The 27,012-nt window shown below is 40.6% G+C and overlaps 1 long non-coding RNA gene across 1 annotated transcript in view; it reads left to right on the top strand.

The window, feature by feature from the left end:
* LOC131499359 (uncharacterized) overlaps positions 1-27,012 on the top strand; it is a 171,306-nt gene that overhangs the window by 4,939 nt on the left and 139,355 nt on the right. The window contains exon 2 of the long non-coding RNA XR_009255824.1: positions 1,312-1,395. This is a non-coding gene — a long non-coding RNA (uncharacterized LOC131499359). The remainder of the gene's footprint in view (positions 1-1,311; positions 1,396-27,012) is intronic.

The following is a 27,012-nucleotide window of genomic DNA, read 5'->3' on the forward strand; positions in this document are numbered from 1 at the left end:
CTGCTTTTTTATTGAGAGAAACTTCCGAGGTGCTTGGCAAAAAGTGCTTGGCAAAAATACAGAGAAGGGTGAAGAGTTGGGGACATGAATACAATCTCCCATAGGCACAAACAACTTTCATCCTGCCTCCATGCTGGGTTGTCCTGGGTTGTCATATTCCATGGGTTATATCCTATAATCAGGAATATAATATTCTAGGACATTAGAAGAGATGGAACCAGAAGACAGTTTCAACCTCATACCAAACCGTGTAACCATGTCCTTCCTTTAACTTTAAGGTTCAAGTTGTAAAGGAAAAAATAATAATGTAATAATAATAATTTATTATAATAATTAATTATTATTACATTATGTGTATTATAATAATGTCATAATAACAATCACCAGCGTACATATAAAACTAGAAATTTTCAAAACCTCCCATCAAAGTATGTTTTATTATCCCTATTTTACAGATTAGAGAATTGACATAGCAAGAAAATTATATGCACTGCCCAATATAATACAACAGGTATGTCTTGGAGTTAGGATTCCAACCTATGTGTTTGACTCACAAGTTATCCCAGTGGAGAAGCTCATGCAACAGATTCTAATTCTGATGTGAATGGGGAGTATGTGGGGGAAAGGGAGAACTTTTCTCTAGACCCAGGAAAGTGAGCATCCATCAGATCCCTAGGCACAATAGGTACAAAATAAATATTCATGAAAGGGTGAAAGGAAAGAAGGGAGAGAGGGAGGGAAGGGCAATAGAAGCAGTGAAGGTAAGAGAGGAATAAAGAGGATGTAAGGGAAAAGATATACACATGTTAATCTGTTTGTAGAACTGTCCCTTTCCATGGTGGGCAGAAATCTGTGGATTCTAGGAGTCTTCTATTCCTTGCCCCTACTGGTGCTGAGAACAGTTGCCTCATGCATACCTCATAGTCTAGAAAGTGTATCATGGGCTGGCTCCTAAGTATCTTGCTGATCTTCCCGTCTCTCCCTGGATTACTCAAGCCACACTTTGCTTTTTGCTATTGTTCAAGCACAAACATACTCCCAATTCAGGACCTTGGCACTTGCTGTCCCTTCTGCCTGAAGCACCCTGCCCTGAGTCTTTCTCCTGGCTTGCTCCTTCATTTTGCCTGTTTAACCAGGATTTCCCTGGCTCTTCCAATGACCGAAGCACCCACCCAACACTCTAGCCCCCTACAGCCCATCCCTTTCTATCCCCTTAAACTGCTCAATTCTTACTTGTAACACGTATATCCACTTGAGATTGTACTGTATGTTTTTATTTACCTCTTTTTTATTGTCACCTTGCCCCACTAGGGTACAAGCTTCAGGAGGACGAAGGATATCACCTCTCTTGTTCATTCCTGTATCTTCAGCATCTAACACAGTGCCAGGCATATGGTAAGCACTCAGTAAATATTTGTAGAATGAATACATGAATAGCAAATGCATGCAAAATGCTAACTGAATGAATGAATCCCCAAACCAAGAGCAGATGGATCACCTGCTTGAATCTAAACATGGTACAAGTATCCCTTGTTTACAAAGTGAATTTAATGATGCCAATTATTCATATTACAGAAATGATTCTTCACTTTACCAAAGGTATCATTCGAATGCTAGTTAAAACAGCTACTTCCTTTAGTGTTGTTAAAAATATAATCCAATTTAAAAAATGGTGGGGTGCAGACAACTTTTCTGGAACATACGAATTTCTTAAAATGAATTACAGGTATGCATAATGACTGTTCTGCTTCTGATTTCTAATTCTAGTTTGTTTGCTGTATGGACTAAGAGATTGGCTTATTAAACTGCCTCACAGAAGGCTATTTCAATGTTCATATGTGCATACATTTACATTCTTTTTTAAACTTGTGAATAGGCGCATTTAAATGTGTTTGTGCTCCAGGAGAACCATTGGAAATGCTATTCAAGATTGGTACTGGATTGCTTTGCAAATAGTCTACAATTTGGACAACAGGATTCAAGATAGCTCTGTGTTCCAATTTTTATGAACATTGAAACATTGACTATCTGTGTTGAGAAGGAGAAGGCAGAAATCATTGTAACCCAATGGAGAAAGCTTTTTTAAAAAAAATCTTTCTTTAGAGTCCTCAGCTTAAGACAGTTGAACTTCCGCATCATAAGCTGTATTTCAGTGTTTTACCCCGTTGTAAACGTGTCTTTTCCCTTTTCAATGGCCTTGTTTCATGGCAAAAAGCTAATAGTGGTGTTTCCATAAAGCACAGGTAGGTCAAAATGGAATGCACAGGTGGCATATACACAGGTGGCTTAAGAGTCTTCTTGGAAACAGTATTCCAGAAGAATCTCTCTATTCTGATTGATAGTCACCTTACTTCTGGGTCTTAAGCCGTGATTGATTTTTATTGTACAGAGTATTGTTTTGGGCTATGGGTAAAATTTAAGAATAACACTTTTTGTAGCTATTCATTGAATGCCTATTAAGTGCTTTAATTCTGGTCCTTACAACTATTCTACAAAGTATGCCCATTTTATAGGCAAGAACGAGAAAGCTCAGAGAATTGAACAGCTTACTCAGAATCAAACAGTTTGCTAATAAATGAATAATTAAATGTGATGTAATTGCTCACAGTCTGCAAGGGATTCTCACTGAGGAACTAATTTATATGGGAGAGATAGTAAGGGGAGGAGAGGGAAATTTTTGTTAAAGGTATTATTTTTCAGCTGAGAGTTAAAGTATGCAGAAGAGTTAGGGTAAGTATAGGGAGAGAGTGTTCCATGGAAGGAGTAGATTGTGTAAGAGCATTGAGGCAAGGTGGGATTTGGGGCATTTGAGGACCTAAAGAAGATTCATAAGCCTGATGCTTAATGTATTTTGAGGAAGTGCACAGAGAAAAATAATCCAGGGCTTTGTAGGAAAAGGAAATTGTACCCCAAGGGCAATGGGCAATGTGGACTTTTTTTTTTTTTTTTTAAGCAGAAGTGCTCGGATTGTATTTGTTGACAAAGACTATTTTGGCTGTGAGCCAATGAAAGCAAGAATGGCTGAATGGTGATCCATTGCAGTTAACCAGGAGAGAGGGCTGCGGGCTTGGGATACACCATGGCAGCAAAGAGGGATGCAGGCCGTAGGTGTGTTTTGGAAACAGAAGCAGGACTTTGTGTTGAATTGGTTATGGCAGGTGAGAGAGAGGAAGATGTCAAGGATTATTCTCATATGACTGACTCAGCCAATCGGACACATGTAGATGCTTATTATTGCCTAAGAGAATCTGCAGGATGACCAGGTGTGTGAGTATGAGATTGGGTGTGGGAAGTAAGAGTCCCCAGACTGCAGTTCCATGAACCCGTTTTGGGCACTAGGCTGCTCCCCTTTCCTGTGTCCACAAATCACTTCCTGGGTCAGGAAGGCAGTGTCAGCTGATATTTAATTAGCTAAAAACATATATCACTCCGCTGGGAGCAGAAGACCTGTGTTCTGAACTCTGACTTTGGACAAATACTTGCCTATCTCTGAGCCACTTCTTTTTGTGTAGAATAAGGAGGCTTGCCCAAAAGATGTCTACGTTCCTGTTTCCCTCTAAAAGCCCATGATTACTGATTACAGTCACTCTAGGCATAGTTTTTCAAAACTATGTGCAAAGGATACATTTATATTGACCCTGTGTCCATTGGAGGCCTGTTCTGAAACACAGGTTAAATACGACATGGAGCAGTGGTAATGGCCAGAAGATAAACAAAGGCATTGAGGTTACCCCAGAGCTTAGTGTGGAGGTCAGTCAGATGCCTTCATGTTGCCATTCAGAACCTTTTGTCAACAATTCTTTTCTATTCATGGAACCCAAGGATCAGCTGCTCTCTTTCCTACCATAAGTGTCCACACCATTGCTCACTCCTGTTTTCTCCTCTGCTCTTCTCAGGGGAAGATGCAGAATTCCATGGCATGGCAAATGGGCTTGGAAATTGAACTTCCCAAGTCTGAATCCTGTTTATGGCCTTTACTGGCTGTGAGCAATCTTTTTACCTCTGTGAGCATCAGTTTCCACATCTGTAAAATGGTAACCTCAGAGAATTATTGTTAAGTGAGAAAAGTGAGAATTCACAGTGTGTAGAAAATAGCAAATATTCAGTGAATGTGTTTTTCCCTCTGCTCCCCCCCCTCCTTTGCCTCCTATTCCTTATTATCTGACATTTTTCAGAACTGTGCTAAGGTATCAAACATTTCAGAAAAGATCCCCTGACCTTTCCCTGCCACAGACAATCTTGTGTATAATTTGATCTTGCCACGTTGTATTATCCCCTGTGTTTGCCTGTCTCGCTCCTGTCTCTCTATGAGAGATATCTAGAGACCAATAATTATTGATACTTCATCACTGAATCTGAAGCACACAAACATATGGTAGGTTCAATAAATGTGTGCTAACCTTTACTGCCAATGAAGATGTTTGAAGAAGGATGCATGGGAAGAGAGATGACAGAGAAGAAGAAAAAAAAAATCCCACATGTCATGCCAGCTCCTCAAAAGAGATTTTGGTATAGAATATAAAGGAAAAACAGTAAAAGCAGAATCCATTAACTGGCCCAAATTGCATTAATAGTTCTCTGCTTTGTGACATACACTCATCATTTAGTCTTTAGTACAAGCAAGTCTTGATTGACTAAGAAATGTTTATCAAAAGAAGCAAAATTTACCATGTGTATTTACAGTGTAAAGTGCTTTCCTCCTATAGCTTTGCTTACATCAACGGAAGGGGGAAAATGCACCCAGACAGTCTAATTTCTTTAAGTCAGATGAGTCACGGAAGCAAACATTGGAAGATGTGCTACAAAATAATCAATCATCAGATAAAACTGTTTAGGATGTGGCAGATGTATAAAGTGAAGTACAGCTATCTTTTTGGGTAAAAGTTTGTGTATTTACGGAAGATTCTGGTAGAAGACATACAGAGATTTAGCCAAACCATCACTTAAATGGGGGTATGGTTTCAACGCAGGAGAGCAGCTGAAAATAGCAGTCAGTTCTCTCTCTATCCCCTTCCTCCTAGTCCTACCCCTCATTCTCATGCCAACACCCAGTAATTGCTTTTCCATGAGAAACATCTTTTACTTTCCTTTTGTTAACAGTGCAGCTTCTAGGATACTTATGTGTTTTATTTGGCCAATATCTGTTTCAAGTATCATATCCTAAATGGAAAACACCCATAGCAGTAAAGGCAGCAACATCCTAATCAGTCAGTAGGAGGGAGGTGCCTTCCCCATATTTTTGCTCAGTCTCATTACACCTGTTATGGGAAACTACAATGCTCGGTGATAGGCTGTATGTCTAAGTTGATGCAGCTTAGACATTGTGGAGTTTGGGTGTCTACACGTAGTTTTCTCATTCCAGTACATGTGGGTATTTCTCAGATATGAACTGACAAGGATTCAGTCTGATAGGATGAACACTTCCTATAAACTGGACATTTAACATTATATAATGCATCTATATCCTGGAGCCAAATGCACGAACACCTGTCAAACTCTGCCTGTGTCCAAATGCCCATAGCATCACTGTCTTTGAATACCTCCTTCCCCCTGATGGGAACAAGCTTCCCCATGCATGCTTTAGCTAATACCAGTATAGCTGTAAATTTTATGCTCAGGTGTCCTGTCCTCCAGAAAAGTTTCCTGATCCTCCTTGCCCCTTCCTCTCTCCTACCAACAGTACTAATTTAATATTCTTCCTTCATGTCTACGTACTATGTGCCCAATTCTGATACAGTCCTTGCATAGTCATTAAAAAAAATCCTCCCAAGGCTTTTACTCATTCAGGGTAGAGGCCATATTTTAATCACAACTTGGGAATATCCACAGATATATACATATCATATATAGAACCTTTCATGGTACATGTGAGGAAAAAATAAGAATAATATTTAGTGTTCATTTAGTGCTTACATGGGTCAGGCACTGTCCTAAGCAGTTTTCATGTAGACTCTTCTAATTCTCATAACATGATCATGATATTGAAACTTTTCTAGTGGAAGGGGGGAAGGAAGGAAGAGAGAGAGAAAGAAAGAGAGAGAAGTGTGTGCAAAAACACATATACAATTTACCTGTGCAGATAGTCACACATTATAGATCTGGATATTTTCATTCATCATACACTTGATAAGTGTCAACACAAAGAGATTGGAAACTTATTTAACCACATTGATAAACACCCAGCACAGATAACAGGTGCTTCCCTGCCCTCTGTAGGGGACAGACAGTGTTAGAGTGTTAAGTCCTGGATGTCACAATGACAATCGGGACATTGAAGGCCCTGGAATGTGAGCCACATCAAGAAATGATTTGAAGATGTGTGGTTTGGAGAAGAGAATGCTCTGGGGGTACATGATCATTTTGTTCAAATATCTAAAGGGCTGTCATGAAGAAGAATGATTAGATTTATTCTGCTTGGCCCCAAGGGGTACAAAAGAGACTAACGGATGGAGGCTTCAGGGAGGGAGAGCAAATGCTTCTCAGTCTCCAGAAAGGTCTCTGGCTAGAAAAGGTCTCTGCCACTAGATGTTGTGCTCCTCGGAATAGAGAGCTTTGGTTCACTTCAGGTAGAGGGACTCAGACTCTATGTCCATATGACAGATATTCTCACATTTCACCGGGGGCTTTGTGCTGTGGGTAGGGGAGAATATTGCAGCACAACCGTGATCGCTTTTCAGTGCAGATTTTCATAGAAATTGTAGGAGGTCTAGTTAGGGTGCCATATGCCTTGGACCAAAGTTTATTTCTATTAATGTTGAGACTACTACTAGTACTGTAATCACTGTTAATAGTTGGATAATAGGCACCCTTTGCAGAGAGGCTACTGTGGAACAGGTGCATATTCCCTCTGCTAGACCCTTTGCATTGTGCATATATTGTGTCACTTAATCTACACAGCAGTCCTGAACAGGTGATGTTATCAATTTCATTTTGCAGTTTTAGGGCACCGAGGCTCTAGGGGAAGAAGCAATCTGTGCAGCGTTAGCCAGATAGCAGCACTCCAGCCATTGTGTATAGATTACAGTTCTTTTTCTGATGAATCCATTGGGTTCTGTGGCCACTGCACCCTTCATAACAAGAGCTGCCCCACAATTGCATGAGAACAAATCAGTTTGACTGTGTGGCTTATATACATTTTCTCAAAAAGGTAAATCAAGGGGCGCCTGGGTGGCGCAGTCGGTTAAGCGTCCGACTTCAGCCAGGTCACGATCTCGCGGTCCGTGAGTTTGAGCCCCGCGTCAGGCTCTGGGCTGATGGCTCAGAGCCTGGAGCCTGTTTCCGATTCTGTGTCTCCCTCTCTCTCTGCCCCTCCCCCATTCATGCTCTGTCTCTCTCTGTCCCAAAAATAAATAAAAAACGTTGAAAAAAAAATTAAAAAAAAAAAAAAAGGTAAATCAAGAGGGACTTAGCTAGGATAAGCAGAAAGACTTGAATAGTATTGAAAGATCAAAGATAAGATTTTGAGATATTGTCAGTACATCAAAAATAATAAAATTAAACATGCATCCAAAGACAAATGGTTCTAGGCAATTTGGATAGTTTCTTCCTGCAAGGGACTTAGAGAACCCAAGTGGATGAGCTGATTCAGACCAACATGCCAGCCTCATTGGAATAAATGTATGGAGAGCATATAAAAAGTTCTTGTGCCTATTTTCTTACACGTGTCATGCTTCTTCTAGTTATCTTTCTTTCTTTTTTTTTTTAAAGTTTATTTATTTATTTTGAGAGAGAGAGACAGACATGGAGAGAGAGAGCAGAAGAGGCGCAGAGAGGGAGAGAGAGAATCCCAAGCAGGCTCCACACCGTTAGTGTGGAGGCTGATGCGGGGTTTGAACTCACAAACCGTGAGATCATGACCTGAGCCGAAACCAAGAGTCGGATTCTTAACTGACTGAGCCACCCAGGCGCCCCGAGCCAGTTCTCTTTCAAGAGCTACCACCACTGCTATGAAGTCTGTATTCGCTTCTATGATTCTTGGGGTTTTCTCTCAAGCTCCTAGAGAGGCTATCCTGTGTATCACAAAATTAAATTCAGAGTTATGTTGTGTGTTCTGTCTTGTACTACTGGATTGTTTTGCTTGTTTTGGTTGTTGTTGTTGTTGCTTTGTCTACTTTCCTTTCCCATGCAAGTGGGAGGAGACACCCATTGCAGGTCAGGTTGTAGTATCACGGGGAAATGCTAACTGTAGATCTTCAGGTGACTTCTCAGGGTAAACTAACTTTGACTTTGACCTTTAGCTTTGCAAGTCCAAGAATTCAGCCTTGTCCGAGTCCCCCAAATGGTGATTGATCAGAACATTTATTGCATTTTCCTAATACTTGAGTTATCTCAATGTTAAGTGGAAGAGATCTGGACAAAACAGAAGCCCACAACCCCCAACTACTTGTAAAGCAATGAAGGCAACTTCATTCATCAGAATTTCTCCTAAGAGGAGTCCCATATGTATTTCAAACAAATAAATAATATGTGGAATGAATGGTGAACAGAAAGAAAACATTCAGGTGGAGAAAAATGGTTCCCAAATTACTTTCTCAAGGACACCATAGCTCCAGATTTTTTTTTCGTTGTGTAAACATTTTGAATGGTTGAGAGATGAAAAATTGGGAGTCAGAGTCAAGGTAGATATAAATTGTACCTGGCTGCTGCCTCACACATACAGGTGGCACCACTGTTATCAAAGCTAGTAAGTGACTACAGAGAAGAGGGATGTCTAATGGAGAATTTTTTTTCCAAATAGATGCAATATAAGTCCTTTTATTTTTCTGCCAAACACATTCAGTAAGTTTTATAATGTTTGATAATGATTTTATGACACTGGATTATTTTGAGGGGTGGGTTATTAAAGGGGGCTGAGTTATGAATCTGAGTACTTTCCCTGCACCTTTATATCCCATATAAAATATGGGATAATGATACCTACCTTTTGGGGCTGTTAAGAGGATTAAATAAAAACAAAACTATATTTAAACTATATGGAAATAGTAGATACTTAACATGCATTTACTATCTTCTTATGGGAATGCCAATTTATATCAACTGCTAATAAGAAACTAAATGTGTGAATGAAGTTGGTAATAATGAGAAGTCTAGGAAGTGTGTGCATGGGTGTTTGGAATTGCCTGAAAAGACGTGTTAGAATTACAGATTTGGGAAGCCTCACAAATGAAAGAGAAGCACAGGGATGATCCGACTTGTGAGTGGCCTCAGACTCCTAGCCTGCTTGCTTTCCCTGTAAGAGGACTGGCCCTGCCAAAGGGGAGAGAGGCATGTCTGACCTCTCTTTCCTACCTCCTACACTTGCTAGGATACATTGTAAACCTGTCTCATCTCCGGCTCCTCTTGCTTTTAAAAGACATACTTTACTTCAGATATGTTAATACAAGCAACTTGGCTAGGGCCAAATCTTTCTGTTGGCCAGGAGTCATTTATCTCTTTATGATGGTCATATTTATCACTTATTTTATTTTAAGGTTTTTAATCTCAGCTTGTTGTTCTCATTGCTATTGTTCTGAGTTCCAGAGACAGGAGACTGACAATTTATCAAAACCCCAACTATAGGCAATATTCCCTCCACAAAATATACATTTCTTTGGAAAGGCATCTTGCTTTCCCCATGGTCTGCATCCCTAGAATTTCAAACACAAAACAAGGCACAGAATAGAAGCTCAATAAACACTCATATTTCCTGGGATCCTCTCAATGGAAGAGTTTATATTACATTTTACACATCTCTAACAACAAAAACTTTTGCCTTAAAGTCTATCATTGTTAAGAGTATTTTCTTGGGTTCCACTAAATTAAAATTTGTAGTAACTTAATCTCTCTCTCTCCAAACACATTTGCAATGCTTGATATTCTTTATCGTGCTGTTTTCTATGTGTCATCTATCATTATACTGTGCTGCATTTCTTAAAGAGAAAACCTACGCGAAGCGTATTTTTTACAAAAATCCTTTATTATTATGGCCTATAGCAATTAAAGTTTGAAATTAGAATTAAGGATTGTGCATTTTGATGCAGGCGACCATATAGATATATTAACATTGTGGCAACGTTTTTCTTTGCAGGCACAAAATTGTCATTAGGAAATATAATACTCATTTTTTGCTTGATTAATTATAGCAAAGGCATAACAAAATATATATTGTGTGTTAGAGCATGCACCATTTGCAAAATTATAAATCATGAATAAGCTGAGGTCGGAATCCAAAACATTCTGTAAGAAACTCACATAGTATGTATAAAATTTATGAAACAGTTTTGGTAAAGAGGATTTATGCACTTAAAACTTGAAGAAATACACCTTAAGAACACAATTCACAATCTGAAATAATCTGAGTTCCTGTCAATTTACCAAGTCTTCCATGGCTTTAGGTATGTATAACCTTGGAAGATGTTCTGATGATGGTACGTAATAACATATATTTTCTAAGTAGCCAGATATCCAAGAGATGCCATGTGTCATGCTAAGTGTTCTCCATGGCTGTCTGATTTAATTTGAGCAATGCTTCTGCCAAATAGGTGTTGTCGTTGTTGTTGTTGTTGTTGTTGTTGTTGTTATAAAACTTAACATTCAAGGAGATGTATGTATCTTAGGTGTATAATTTCATAAGTTTTGGCACATGTACACATTTCTGTAGCGAATACTTCAGTCAAGAAGACAGCTATGACATTTTTAGCTCTAATTTCTAGGTGAAAAAAAAGTAGATTTAGAAGTTAAATAATTTGCCCAATGCCATACCAGTGGTAAACAGCAAAGCTGGTCATCAAACCCATGCTCCTTGCCATATCATGTTAGGACACCTAAGACTTAGCTTCAGTATCTGTGAGTTTCCTTTTGTTTCTTTTTATATCTATAATGGTATGCTTTGGAGAGAAAACAGGTTGGAAGGCTGAGTGGGATTGTATTCAACAGTGTTTCTAACAGTATTTTTCAAAACTACTAACAATTAGAATATCCTAGTTTTGTAAGGGACAGGGATTCAAGCTCCATGTTTAGAAGTTTGATTTAGTAGACTGCAAAGTGACTTTGAAGAATATAACATGGTATTATTAACTGCAAGCACCATGTTATACATTAGAACTTATTTATCTTATAACTGAAAGTTTGTATCCTTTGACCCAAATCCCCCCATTTCACCCACCTCCCATCTTCTGGTAACCACCACTATGCTCTCTGTTTCTATGATTTTGGCTTTTTTAGATTCCATGAGAATTTGGAGAAAAGGGAACCCAAATCCCCGGGTGGTGGGAATGTAAATTGGCATAACCACTTTGGAAAACGGTGTGGAGTTTCCTCAAAAAATTAAAAATACAAGTATTGTATGATTCAGCAACTTCAATTCTGGATATATCCAAAAGAAGTGAAAACGGGATCTTGAAGAGATATCTGCACTACCTTGTTTGTTGCAGCATTAGTCACAATAGTCAAGATATGGAAACAACTAAATATCCATCAGTGGATGGATGGATAAAGAAGATGTGGTATATACATACAAGGGAATATTATTCAGAAGCTGTCCTTTTTGCAGTAACAATCCAGATACTCTATCTTTGGCTCTGTCATTGAAATGTTTATGTCCTTGCACGAGGCAAGAAAAGCTGAAGGGTCATGCACTAGCTCTTAAATCTTTTCCAGATTCATTGCTCTTAACTAGTCCCAAGATCCTCTTGGAAGGTCATAGAGAAACATGGAGGAGAACATAGATTTTGGGAGAAGAGTCAATGTCTTTGCCACAGACAGGTTTTTAGAATCATTCACCGCTAAGTTTCTTTCTCGCTCTGGAAGTTTGTGGCTATGATGCAGTTGAAGTAGATTTCACCTTCTGTTTTCCTAGGAAGTGATACCCTTACCATGGTCACTCCACCTTGGCATGGAGTGCTTTTCCTTGTCTTCTCTTGGGCTACTATGCTCATGAAAAGTCTGAAGGTTTTATATTGATGCTGACAGCCCTGCCACTGCTTTCTTCAGTTGCTCTTTCATTCCCTAGAGATAGCATTATTTACATTGGCCCTAGCCAGAATGGTTGTATTCCCACCTGAACTTGCTGCCAGCTGGATGCCAGCTTAATGCCTGCTGATACTTAGAAGGCAAAGGTTTTAAGGTTCTTGTCTCCAGTGGTTTTGAGCAGACTTGAGCCACACAGCCTGGCTTCTGATCCAAGCTCTATCATTTACTAGGTGTGTGAGTTTGGTAAGTGACTTAACCTCACTGAACCTAACTCCGTCTTGAGTAAAATGGGGGTAATTATAGTTTCTGCCTCATGAGACTGCCATATGCATTAAAAGTGATAATCCAGGGAGTTCCGGAAGATGGCGGCGTAGGAGGACGCTGGGCTCACCGCGCGTCCTGCTGATCACTTAGATTCCACCTACACCTGCCTAAAGAACCCAGAAAACCGCCAGAGGATTAGCAGAACTGAGTCTCCGGAGCCAAGCGCAGACGAGAGGCCCACGGAAGAGGGTAGGAAGGGCGGCGAGGCGGTGCGCGCTCCACGGACTGGCGGGAGGGAGCCGGGGCTGAGGGGCGGCTCGCCGGCCAAGCAGAGCCCCCGAGTCGGGCTGGCAAAAGCGGAGGGGCCTGACGGACTGTGTTCCGACAGCAAGCGCGACTTAGCGTCTGGGAGGTCATAAGTTAACAGCTCTGCTCAGAAAGCGGGAAGGCTGGAGGACAAAGGGAGGGGGAGCTGCTGAGCCCCCGGACGGCAGAGCTCAGCTTGGCGGGGAACAAAGGCGCTCGCCAGCGCCATCTCCCCCGCCCATCCCCCAGCCAAAATCCCAAAGAGAACCAGTTCCTGCCAGGGAACTTGCTCGCTCCCCGCAAACACCCAACTCTGTGCTTCTGCGGAGCCAAACCTCCGGCAGCGGATCTGACTCCCTCCCGCTGCCACAGGGCCCCTCCTGAAGTGGATCACCTAAGGAGAAGCGAGCTAAGCCTGCCCCTCCCACCCCCGTGCACCTTGCCTACCCACCCCAGCTAATACGCCAGATCCCCAGCACCACAAGCCTGGCAGTGTGCAAGTAGCCCAGACGGGCCACACCACCCCACAGTGAATCCCGCCCCTAGGAGAGGGGAAGAGAAGGCACACACCAGTCTGACTGTGGCCCCAGCGGTGGGCTGGGGGCAGACATCAGGTCGGACTGCGGCCCCGCCCACCAACTCCAGTTATACACCACAGCACGGGGGAAGTGCCCTGCGGGTCCTCACCACTCCAGGGACTGTCCAAAATGACCAAACGGAAGAATTCCCCTCAGAAGAATCTCCAGGAAATAACAACAGCTAATGAACTGATCAAAAAGGATTTAAATAATATAACAGAAAGTGAATTTAGAATAATAGTCATAAAATTAATCGCTGGGCTTGAAAACAGTATACAGGACAGCAGAGAATCTCTTGCCACAGAGATCAAGGGACTAAGGAACAGTCACGAGGAGCTGAAAAACGCTTTAAACGAAATGCAAAACAAAATGGAAACCACGACGGCTCGGATTGAAGAGGCAGAGGAGAGAATAGGGGAACTAGAAGATAAAGTTATGGAGAAAGAGGAAGCTGAAAGAAAGAGAGATAAAAAAATCCAGGAGTATGAGGGGAAAATTAGAGAACTAAGTGATACACTAAAAAGAAATAATATACGCATAATTGGTATCCCAGAGGAGGAAGAGAGAGGGAAAGGTGCTGAAGGGGTACTTGAAGAAATTATAGCTGAGAACTTCCCTGAACTGGGGAAGGAAAAAGGCATTGAAATCCAAGAGGCACAGAGAACTCCCTTCAGACGTAACTTGAATCGATCTTCTGCACGACATATCATAGTGAAACTGGCAAAATACAAGGATAAAGAGAAAATTCTGAAAGCAGCAAGGGATAAACGTGCCCTCACATATAAAGGGAGACCTATAAGACTCGTGACTGATCTCTCCTTTGAAACTTGGCAGGCCAGAAAGGCTTGGCACGATATCTTCAGTGTGCCAAACAGAAAAAATATGCAGCCGAGAATCCTTTATCCAGCAAGTCTGTCATTTAGAATAGAAGGAGAGATAAAGGTCTTCCCAAACAAACAAAAACTGAAGGAATTTGTCACCACGAAACCAGCCCTACAAGAGATCCTAAGGGGGATCCTGTGAGACAAAGTACCAGAGACATCACTACAAGCATAAAACATACAGACATCACAATGACTCTAAACCCGTATCTTTCTATAATAACACTGAATGTAAATGGATTAAATGCGCCAACCAAAAGACATAGGGTATCAGAATGGATAAAAAAACAAGACCCATCTATTTGCTGTCTACAAGAGACTCATTTGAGATCTGAGGACACCTTTAGATTGAGAGTGAGGGGATGGAGAACTATTTATCATGCTACTGGAAGCCAAAAGAAAGCTGGAGTAGCCATACTTATATAAGACAAACTAGACTTTAAATTAAAGGCTGTAACAAGAGATGAAGAAGGGCATTATATAATAATTACAGGGTCTATCCATCAGGAAGAGCTAACAATTATAAATGTCTATGCGCCAAATACCGGAGCCCCCAGATATATAAAACAGTTACTCATAAACATAAGCAACCTTATTGATAAGAATGTGGTCATTGCAGGGGACTTTAACACCCCACTTACAGAAATGGATAGATCATCTAGACACACAGTCAATAAAGAAACAAGGGCCCTGAATGATACATTGGATCAGATGGACTTGACAGATATATTTAGAACTCTGCATCCCAAAGCAACAGAATATACTTTCTTCTCGAGTGCACATGGAACATTCTCCAAGATAGATCATATACTGGGTCACAAAACAGCCCTTCATAAGTTTACAAGAATTGAAATTATACCATGCATACTTTCAGACCACAATGCTATGAAGCTTGAAATCAACCACAGGAAAAAGTCTGGAAAACCTCCAAAAGCATGGAGGTTAAAGAACACCCTACTAACGAATGAGTGGGTCAACCAGGCAATTAGAGAAGAAATTTAAAAATATATGGAAACAAACGAAAATGAAAATACAACAATCCAAATGCTTTGGGACGCAGCGAAGGCAGTCCTGAGAGGAAAATACATTGCAATCCAGGCCTATCTCAAGAAACAAGAAAAATCCCAAATACAAAATCTAACAGCACACCTAAAGGAAATAGAAGCAGAACAGCAAAGGCAGCCTAAACCCAGCAGAAGAAGAGAAATCATAAAGATCAGAGCAGAAATAAACAATATAGAATCTAAAAAAACTGTAGAGCAGATCAACGAAACCAAGAGTTGGTTTTTTGAAAAAATAAACAAAATTGACAAACCTCTAGCCAGGCTTCTCAAAAAGAAAAGGGAGATGACCCAAATAGATAACATCATGAATGAAAATGGAATTATTACAACCAATCCCTCAGAGATACAAACAATTATCAGGGAATACTATGAAAAATTATATGCCAACAAATTGGACAACCTGGAAGAAATGGACAAATTCCTAAACACCCACACTCTTCCAAAACTCAATCAGGAGGAAATAGAAAGCTTGAACAGACCCATAACCAGCGAAGAAATTGAATCGGTTATCAAAAATCTCCCAACAAATAAGAGTCCAGGACCAGATGGCTTCCCAGGGGAGTTCTACCAGACGTTTAAAGCAGAGATAATACCTATCCTTCTCAAGCTATTCCAAGAAATAGAAAGGGAAGGAAAACTTCCAGACTCATTCTATGAAGCCAGTATTACTTTGATTCCTAAACCAGAGACCCAGTAAAAAAAGAGAACTACAGGCCAATATCCCTGATGAATATGGATGCAAAAATTCTCAATAAGATACTAGCAAATCGAATTCAACAGCATATAAAAAGAATTATTCACCATGATCAAGTGGGATTCATTCCTGGGATGCAGGGCTGGTTCAACATTCGCAAATCGATCAACGTGATACATCACATTAACAAAAAAAAAGAGAAGAACCATATGATCCTGTCAATCGATGCAGAAAAGGCCTTTGACAAAATCCAGCACCCTTTCTTAATAAAAACCCTTGAGAAAGTCGGGATAGAAGGAACATACTTAAAGATCATAAAAGCCATTTATGAAAAGCCCACAGCTAACATCATCCTCAATGGGGAAAAACTGAGAGCTTTTTCCCTGAGATCAGGAACACGACAGGGATGCCCACTCTCACCGCTGCTGTTTAATATAGTGCTGGAAGTTCTAGCATCAGCAATCAGACAACAAAAGGAAATCAAAGGCATCCAAATTGGCAAAGATGAAGTCAAGCTTTCGCTTTTTGCAGATGACATGATATTATACATGGAAAATCCGATAGACTCCACCAAAAGTCTGCTAGAACTGATACATGAATTCAGCAAAGTTGCAGGATACAAAATCAATGTACAGAAATCAGTTGCATTCTTATACACGAACAATGAAGCAACAGAAAGACAAATAAAGAAACTGATCCCATTCACAATTGCACCAAGAAGCATAAAATACCTAGGAATAAATCTAACCAAAGATGTAAAAGATCTGTATGCTGAAAACTATAGAAAGCTTATGCAGGTAATTGAAGAAGATATAAAGAAATGGAAAGACATTCCCTGCTCATGGATTGGAAGAATAAATATTGTCAAAATGTCAATACTACCCAAAGCTATCTACACATTCAATGCAATCCCAATCAAAATTGCACCAGCATTCTTCTCGAAACTAGAACAAGCAGTCCTAAAATTCATATGGAACCACAAAAGGCCCCGAATAGCCAAAGTAATTTTGAAGAAGAAGACCAAAGCAGGAGGCATCACAATCCCAGACTTTAGCCTCTACTACAAAGCTGTCATCATCAAGACAGCATGGTATTGGCATAAAAACAGACACATAGACCAATGGAATCAAATAGAAACCCCAGAACTAGACCCACAAACGTATGGCCAACTCATTTTTGACAAAGCAGGAAAGAACATCCAATGGAAAAAATACAGTCTCTTTAACAAATGGTGCTGGGAGAACTGGACAGCAACATGCAGAAGGTTGAAACTAGACCACTTTCTCACACCATTCACAAAAATAAACTCAAAATGGATAAAGGACCTGAATGTGAGACAGGAAACCATCAAAACCCTAGAGGAGAAAACAGGAAAAGACCTCTCTGACCTCAGCCGTAGCAATCTCTTACTCGGCACATCCCCAAAGGCAAGGGAATTAAAAGCAAAAGTGAATTACTGGGACCTTATGAAGATAAAAAGCTTCTGCACAGCAAAGGAAACAACCAACAAAACTAAAAGGCAACCAACGGAATGGGAAAAGATATTTGCAAATGACACATCGGACAAAGGGCTAGTATCCAAAATCTATAAAGAGCTCATCAAACTCCACACCCGAAAAACAAATAACCCAGTGAAGAAATGGGCAGAAAACATGAATAGACACTTCTCTAAAGAAGACATCCGGATGGCCAACAGGCACATGAAAAGATGTTCAACGTCGCTCCTCATCAGGGAAATACAAATCAAAACCACACTCAGATACCACCTCACGCCAGTCAGAGTGGCCAAAATGAAGAAATCAGGAGACTATAGATGCTGGAGAGGATGTGGAGAAATGGGAACCCTCTTGCACTGTTGGTGGGAATGCAAACTGGTGCAGCCGCTCTGGAAAGCAGTGTGGAGGTTCCTCAGAAAATTAAAAATAGACCTACCCTATGACCCAGCAATAGCACTGCTAGGAATTTATCCAAGGGATACAGGAGTACTGATGCATAGGGGCACTTGTACCCCAATGTTTATAGCAGCACTCTCAACAATCGCCAAATTATGGAAAGAGCCTAAATGTCCATCAACTGATGAATGGATAAAGAAATTGTGGTTTATATACACAATGGAATACTACGTGGCAATGAGAAAGAATGAAATATGGCCTTTTGTAGCAACGTGGATGGAACTGGAGAGTGTGATGCTAAGTGAAATAAGCCATACAGAGAAAGACAGATACCATATGGTTTCACTCTTATGTGGATCCTGAGAAACGTAACAGAAACCCATGGGGGAGGGGAAGGGAAAAAAAAAAAAGAGGTTAGAGTGGGAGAGAGCCAAAGCATAAGAGACTGTTAAAAACTGAGAACAAACTGAGGGTTGATGGGGGGTGGGAGGGAATGGAGGGTGGGTGATGGGTATTGAGGAGGGCACCTTTTGGGATGAGCACTGGGTGTTGTATGGAAACCAATTTGACAGTAAATTTCATATATTAAAAAATAAATAAATAAATAAATGAAAAAAAAAAAATAAAAGTGATAATCCACATAAGTGCTTAGTGTGGTGTCTGGCATATGGAGAGCAACCAATGAACTTCGTCTACTCTTTATGATGGATGTCTTGAAGACTGCTGATCTGCCAGTGTCTAATAAAAGGAAACTCCTCTGCATTGTCTCACCCAGAGAAATGGGTTTCACCATTGCAGTGCTGAAAGCAAAGCCTTTTTGCATGCCTTCAAATCAATCAATTTCAGTTCATTTTCCCACCTTCTTGGAAAGCCAGCTTTGACCCTGTCTTTCAACTCTTAATGATGATCTTATCAAGGTTAAAATAAAGTTAGTAAAATAGTATTTTTCTGTCAATGAAAGTATGTCAGCTCTAAAAGGGCTGTGGATGATCACATTTCTCCTATTCTATTCTACATGAAGCTGTATGCTATCTAATAACAGGAGGATGTTAAATCATGCAACATAAACTTTATTTTCCCAGAGTGGCAAGTGAGCTATTTTCACCTTTCTGTTGTAACACCATTTTTAGGTGGTGTCAGCATGCCTGTTATCAATTTCCCTTTTCCTAAGCTGTGTGCATCTTCTCAAAGAGACCTTATGGAGATCCCATCCCCATGATTGTCTAGGAATTTCACTGGATGTCCGCATTGCAGTGCCCTGGAATAATGGTGTTTTCTTGCTCAAATATGAAAATACTGCAGGCACCACCTACCTCAGGGATTCATAAAATATATTGTCACATCAGTATACATGGGCACATCCAGCATATGTATTCCTAGACATTCTCAAGTAATATCTGTTTAGCTCTGTTCGACTGATCACTTACAAAACTAATTTGGCCATGAAAAATTTATTTTCACCAGAAGAGGTGTTTCAAAAAATGATATATTTGACAGGATCATAGGCCAGATTGATGATAACTTACACTTTGGAACTTGGCTCATTTCTCGGATTTAGATAGATAATAATAAAGGAGCTATTACTTGGCCTGATCTGGTTTTATAAAGCCAATGGGGACCATAAACACAGAAGTCTAATCTGTTTGACAGGGCTGGGACTAGGGTGGAGAAAGTGAGACACTTGTCACCAATATCACATTACCTAAAGGAGCTACCAAAAAGCTCAGTAATCAAGGTAAATAATGTTTAACATTAATAACATAATTAATTAAAACATTAATTAATTATTAAAAACATTAATAACATAATTAAAAAATAGTAATGCAAATTTCCATGATTAACATAATGGCAAATTTTAAGTAAAGGCAGGATCAGTCTTACTAATTTTTTCTTTTGCTTCTGACTCTAATATGGCTGTGTACAGTTTGTGGATATACTGTTCTTGTTTCTTTCTTAAAATTTTGATACTTTGCCTATCATGAATTGTTTGCATTAATTTTGGTATCTTATTTTATTTTGTAATGTTTGTTTATTCATTTTGAGGGAGAGAGAGAGAGTGCCAGCAAAAGCAGGTGGGGGAGGGGCAGAAAGAGAGGGAGTGAGAATCGCAAGCAGGTTCTGCTTGGGGCTCGATCTCACAAACCATGAGCTCATGACCTGAGCCAAAATCAAGAGTTGGACACTTAACCAACTGAGCCACCCAGGCACCCCTAAATTTTGATATTTTAAAAGAAGGCACTGAAATACTGTGGGCCTTGATTGATGAGTGTTTTTGGAACCCTTTAAACTTTATGCCCAAGACACATGCCCCAGTGATTTCTTCTTCTAGCTCTGCCCAGATGCAACTGGGAGTGGAAAAGAAAACTCACTTTGTCTTGTGCTGAAGTTCTACACAAAGTGAAAATTAAGAAGAGATGGTACATGCCAAAATGTGGAAGCAAAACCCAAATGTCCATCAACTGATGCATGGATAAGCCAAATGTGTGACACACACACACACACACACACACACACACACACACACACACACAGAGGAATATTATTCAGCCTTAAAAAGGAAAGTCTGACACATGGTGTAACATGGAGAGAAATTGAGGACATCATACTAAGCGAAGTCAGTCTCAAAGAGACAAATACGGTGTGATTTCACTTACATACTATTATCAAGAGTAGCCAAACTCATAGAGACAGAAACTAAGAGTGGCAATTGCCAGGGAATGGAGAGGAGGAAATAGGGAACTGTTATTTAATTAGTATAGAGTTTTGGTTTTGCAAGATGAAAAAGTTCTGGAGACTGGTTGTACAACAATGTAAATATACCTAACACCGCTGCCCTGTACATTTAAAACTGGTTAAGACGGTAAAGTTTATGTTACATGTATTTTATCCCCATTAAAAATGTGAACAAAAGAAGAGGAAGATATGACAAGGGAGGAGAGGAAACGGAATGCAGTGAATGGCCTGGGTGACTTCTCAACACAGGGCTTCTATCTGTCATTGGGAGCAGGGTGCATTGGAAATTGGGCTGAAGCATGTTCATTCAACATTAAGTGTCTTTTCTGTCTTTTTCTTCTTTGACTACTTTCTAGGGATAAAGAGATATTTAAATATAAGACATATTTTGATTAAAGATCCTATTTGTTAATGTACACCTTCACAGTGCTGATGGACTGGCCAAGACGTGCAGCACATTTTGGATGCTTTTATAGAGAAGCTAAGACTTATTTTTCTAATAACTCTTTCATCTGCGGCATCTAGTTTTTCCATTAGGAAAACTAAAATAGCTCGTGGAATTGCTTTTTGTCTTTCTACAATAACAGACACTGCAGTGAGCTAGTCACTTTGGGTTATATGTAGAATAAGATGTGGATACAATGAGAAAAAAATCCCTCTTCACACTCCACACCCTTTTGGCAAAAGGGCATTTTTTGACATCTCCTTCATGTTTCCGGGTCAGAGAACATCTTCCCTCGTGTGAATGGAAAAGAGATAATTTATAACAACATATGCTGAATAATGGACTGAGATCTCTTTGAGGACAAAGAGCATCTATAAATAATTTTACTAACTCACAAAGAGCTTTGTCCTTACTTAGGTTCTAAGTAAGCATGGCTTTTTTGTTCTTTTGGTTTGCATTTGTCTTCACCTCAACATACTACATGCTTCTTCTGCCTTTTTTTTTTTTTTTTGGTTTGGTGGTGTTACTAGTCAAGGTAGGCTGTGATAATAAACTAAACTGTGATAGTAAAGGTATCCCAACCCAGGTGACCCAAAAAATGGATGTGTATTGCTCTCTCATATATTGCATGTTGATTGAAGTTCAGGCGTAGCTCTGTCCTCTGTCCTCTTCACTCTGGGACCTGTGCTAATAGACGGGTCTTCTTTTGGTTGTTATGACCTGGAGTACAGCAAGGCATGATGGACCAAGCTGCTTTTGCTCAGAATCGACACATCACTTTGTCCGCATTTCACTGGTGAAAGCAGTTCACGTGGCTACTCAAGTTTAACAGTGTAGGCTTGTATCATCTTCTTTTAGAGAGGGCTCCCATAATGAAAACAAGACACTGGAGTAGTTGGCAAATAGGAATACCCTGCAGGTGGTTGAAGAAAGAGGATAGCTAATATCTCAATAGTTTACCGGAAACTTTATGTTCTCTTCTCATTTAATTATCATTCCATCTTGACCACAACCTATGAGGTACATATTATTCTTTCTACTTTTGTTACAGGCAAAGAAGCTGAGTTCAGGCTGACTCAGTAACCTCCCTAAAGTCACAGAGTTAGTGTGTATTAGAGCTGGTGTTGGCATCTCTGCCCAACTAACTGCAAGTCTGTGGCGCTCCCAAAACAGCATGGGGACTCCCACACCCACGTGCGGACAAAGCGAGGCCTATTGTGCAAGTCACTTTTTCAAGTAGTGCAACCAGATATGAACATTCATGTTAACTGATTCAGCAGAGAGAAAATCAGGGTTTGTAAGGACTCATATAAATGGTTAAATTCTTTTAGAAGCAGAATGGTACTAAAAATAGCAAAGTTACTCCACATTATGCCTTTTCCATAGGAAAAAGCATGTGAGGCTCACTGACCATCAAAATATGGGTGAATCCAACTCCTTTAAGAACAATATATATATTTTTTAAATCACTGTTTCTAGAGCATCAGAAATAGGACTGTAACATGTATTTCTAGAAATGGCTAGGAATGGAGAAACCAATAAGAATACATTCACTAATAATATAAGAGAGGAGTTTTCCAAGGCAATATATTCACATAGCATAAAGTTAAAGTCTGGCCAAGGAAACCCAGGGTTGGAGTACCAACAAGTTTAACCCTTCTGGGAGGCTGTATAACCAATCTTTAAAGTCTCACTCAGAGAACTCACCCCAACCCCCTTTCTGTGTTTACCCAATCCTAGGGACATTATTTGAAACAATAAAAATTACTCAGTACAAATGCTTATCATATTACTAATTTGAAGCATGAAGAAAGCATGGAAAGAGCCTAAATGTCCAGTAATGGGCAGATGGGTTAGTAAAACCTGACTCCTCTGTTTGAAGAAAGCTACCCTACTGTTAAAAGATTCTTTTACAATAAGTTCAAAATAATGTGTGAAGGGGATTTCCGGAAGATAGCGGTGTAGGAGGACGCTGGGCTCACCGCGCGTCCTGCTGATCACTTAGATTCCACCTACACCTGCCTAAAGAACCCAGAAAACCGCCAGAGGATTAGCAGAACGGAGTCTCCGGAGCCAAGCGCAGACGAGAGGCCCACGGAAGAGGGTAGGAAGGGCGGCGAGGCGGTGCGCGCTCCACGGACTGGCGGGAGGGAGCCGGGGCGGAGGGGCGGCTCGCCGGCCAAACAGAGCCCCCGAGTCTGGCTGGCAAAAGCGGAGGGGCCGGACGGACTGTGTTCCGACAGCAAGCGCGACTTAGCGTCTGGGAGGTCATAAGTTAACAGCTCTGCTCAGAAAGCGGGAAGGCTGGAGGACAAAGGGAGGGAGAGCTGCTGAGCCCCCGGAAGACAGAGCTCAGTTTGGTGGGGAACAAAGGCGCTCGCCAGCGCCATCTCCCCCGCCCATCCCCCAGCCAAAATCCCAAAGGGAACCAGTTCCTGCCAGGGAACTTGCTCTGCGCAAACACCCAACTCTGTGCTTCTTCGGAGCCAAACCTCCGGCAGCGGATCTGACTCCCTCCCGCTGCCACAGGGCCCCTCCTGAAGTGGATCACCTAAGGAAAAGCGAGCTAAGCCTGCCCCTCCTGCCCCCGTGCACCTTGCCTACCCACCCCAGCTAATACACCAGATCCCCAGCACCACAAGCCTGGCAGTGTGCAAGTAGCCCAGACGGGCCACGCCACCCCACAGTGAATCCCGCCCCTAGGAGAGGGGAAGAGAAGGCACACACCAGTCTGACTGTGGCCCCAGCGGTGGGCTGGGGGCAGACATCAGGTCGGACTGCGGCCCCGCCCACCAACTCCAGTTATACACCACAGCACGGGGGAAGTGCCCTGCGGGTCCTCACCACTCCAGGGACTGTCCAAAATGACCAAACGGAAGAATTCCCCTCAGAAGAATCTCCAGGAAATAACAACAGCTAATGAACTGATCAAAAAGGATTTAAATAATATAACAGAAAGTGAATTTAGAATAATAGTCATAAAATTAATCGCTGGGCTTGAAAACAGTATACAGGACAGCAGAGAATCTCTTGCTACAGAGATCAAGGGACTAAGGAACAGTCACGAGGAGCTGAAAAACGCTTTAAACGAAATGCAAAACAAAATGGAAACCACGACGGCTCGGATTGAAGAGGCAGAGGAGAGAATAGGGGAACTAGAAGATAAAGTTATGGAGAAAGAGGAAGCTGAAAGAAAGAGAGATAAAAAAAATCCAGGAGTATGAGGGGAAAATTAGAGAACTAAGTGATACACTAAAAAGAAATAATATACGCATAATTGGTATCCCAGAGGAGGAAGAGAGAGGGAAAGGTGCTGAAGGGGTACTTGAAGAAATTATAGTTGAGAACTTCCCTGAACTGGGGAAGGAAAAAGGCATTGAAATCCAAGAGGCACAGAGAACTCCCTTCAGACGTAACTTGAATCGATCTTCTGCACGACATATCATAGTGAAACTGGCAAAATACAAGGATAAAGAGAAAATTCTGAAAGCAGCAAGGGATAAACGTGCCCTCACATATAAAGGGAGACCTATAAGACTCATGACTGATCTCTCCTTTGAAACTTGGCAGGCCAGAAAGGCTTGGCACGATATCTTCAGTGTGCCAAACAGAAAAAATATGCAGCCGAGAATCCTTTATCCAGCAAGTCTGTCATTTAGAATAGAAGGAGAGATAAAGGTCTTCCCAAACAAACAAAAACTGAAGGAATTTGTCACCACGAAACCAGCCCTACAAGAGATCCTAAGGGGGATCCTGTGAGACAAAGTACCAGAGACATCACTACAAGCATAAAACATACAGACATCACAATGACTCTAAACCCATATCTTTCTATAATAACACTGAATGTAAATGGATTAAATGCGCCAACCAAAAGACATAGGGTATCAGAATGGATAAAAAAACAAGACCCATCTATTTGCTGTCTACAAGAGACTCATTTTAGATCTGAGGACACCTTTAGATTGAGAGTGAGGGGATGGAGAACTATTTATCATGCTACTGGAAGCCAAAAGAAAGCTGGAGTAGCCATACTTATATAAGACAAACTAGACTTTAAATTAAAGGCTGTAACAAGAGATGAAGAAGGGCATTATATAATAATTACAGGGTCTATCCATCAGGAAGAGCTAACAATTATAAATGTCTATGCGCCGAATACCAGAGCCCCCAGATATATAAAACAATTACTCATAAACATAAGCAACCTTATTGATAAGAATGTGGTCATTACAGGGGACTTTAACACCCCACTTACAGAAATGGATAGATCATCTAGACACACAGTCAATAAGGAAACAAGGGCCCTGAATGATACATTGGATCAGATGGACTTGACAGATATATTTAGAACTCTGCATCCCAAAGCAACAGAATATACTTTCTTCTCGAGTGCACATGGAACATTCTCCAAGATAGATCATATACTGGGTCACAAAACAGCCCTTCATAAGTTTACAAGAATTGAAATTATACCATGCATACTTTCAGACCACAATGCTATGAAGCTTGAAATCAACCACAGGAAAAAGTCTGGAAAACCTCCAAAAGCATGGAGGTTAAAGAACACCCTACTAACGAATGAGTGGGTCAACCAGGCAATTCGAGAAGAAATTTAAAAATATATGGAAACAAACGAAAATGAAAATACAACAATCCAAACACTTTCGGATGCAGCGAAGGCAGTCCTGAGAGGAAAATACATTGCAATCCAGGCCTATCTCAAGAAACAAGAAAAATCCCAAATACAAAATCTAACAGCACACCTAAAGGAAATAGAAGCAGAACAGCAAAGGCAGCCTAAACCCAGCAGAAGAAGAGAAATAATAAAGATCAGAGCAGAAATAAACAATATAGAATCTAAAAAAAACTGTAGAGCAGATCAACGAAACCAAGAGTTGGTTTTTTGAAAAAATAAACAAAATTGACAAACCTCTAGCCAGGCTTCTCAAAAAGAAAAGGGAGATGACCCAAATAGATAACATCATGAATGAAAATGGAATTATTACAACTAATCCCTCAGAGATACAAACAATTATCAGGGAATACTATGAAAAATTATATGCCAACAAATTGGACAACCTGGAAGAAATGGACAAATTCCTAAACACCCACACTCTTCCAAAACTCAATCAGGAGGAAATAGAAAGCTTGAACAGACCCATAACCAGCGAAGAAATTGAATCGGTTATCAAAAATCTCCCAACAAATAAGAGTCCAGGACCAGATGGCTTCCCAGGGGAGTTCTACCAGACGTTTAAAGCAGAGATAATACCTATCCTTCTCAAGCTATTCCAAGAAATAGAAAGGGAAGGAAACCTTCCAGACTCATTCTATGAAGCCAGTATTACTTTGATTCCTAAACCAGACAGAGACCCAGTAAAAAAAGAGAACTACAGGCCAATATCTCTGATGAATATGGATGCAAAAATTCTCAATAAGATACTAGCAAATCGAATTCAACAGCATATAAAAAGAATTATTCACCATGATCAAGTGGGATTCATTCCTGGGATGCAGGGCTGGTTCAACATTCGCAAATTGATCAACGTGATACATCACATTAACAACAAAAAAAGAGAAGAACCATATGATCCTGTCAATCGATGCAGAAAAGGCCTTTGACAAAATCCAGCACCCTTTCTTAATAAAAACCCTGGAGAAAGTCGGGATAGAAGGAACATACTTAAAGATCATAAAAGCCATTTATGAAAAGCCCACAGCTAACATCATCCTCAACGGGGAAAAACTGAGAGCTTTTTCCCTGAGATCAGGAACACGACAGGGATGCCCACTCTCACCGCTGTTGTTTAATATAGTGCTGGAAGTTCTAGCATCAGCAATCAGACAACAAAAGGAAATCAAAGGCATCCAAATTGGCAAAGATGAAGTCAAGCTTTCGCTTTTTGCAGATGACATGATATTATACATGGAAAATCTGATAGACTCCACCAAAAGTCTGCTAGAACTGATACATGAATTCAGCAAAGTTGCAGGATACAAAATCAACGTACAGAAATCAGTTGCATTCTTATACACGAACAATGAAGCAACAGAAAGACAAATAAAGAAACTGATCCCATTCACAATTGCACCAAGAAGCATAAAATACCTAGGAATAAATCTAACCAAAGATGTAAAAGATCTGTATGCTGAAAACTAGCATATGCTTATGCAGGTAATTGAAGAAGATATAAAGAAATGGA

Source organism: Neofelis nebulosa, chromosome 17, assembly GCF_028018385.1.
Source record: "Neofelis nebulosa isolate mNeoNeb1 chromosome 17, mNeoNeb1.pri, whole genome shotgun sequence".
NCBI classification, from domain to species: domain Eukaryota; kingdom Metazoa; phylum Chordata; class Mammalia; order Carnivora; family Felidae; genus Neofelis; species Neofelis nebulosa.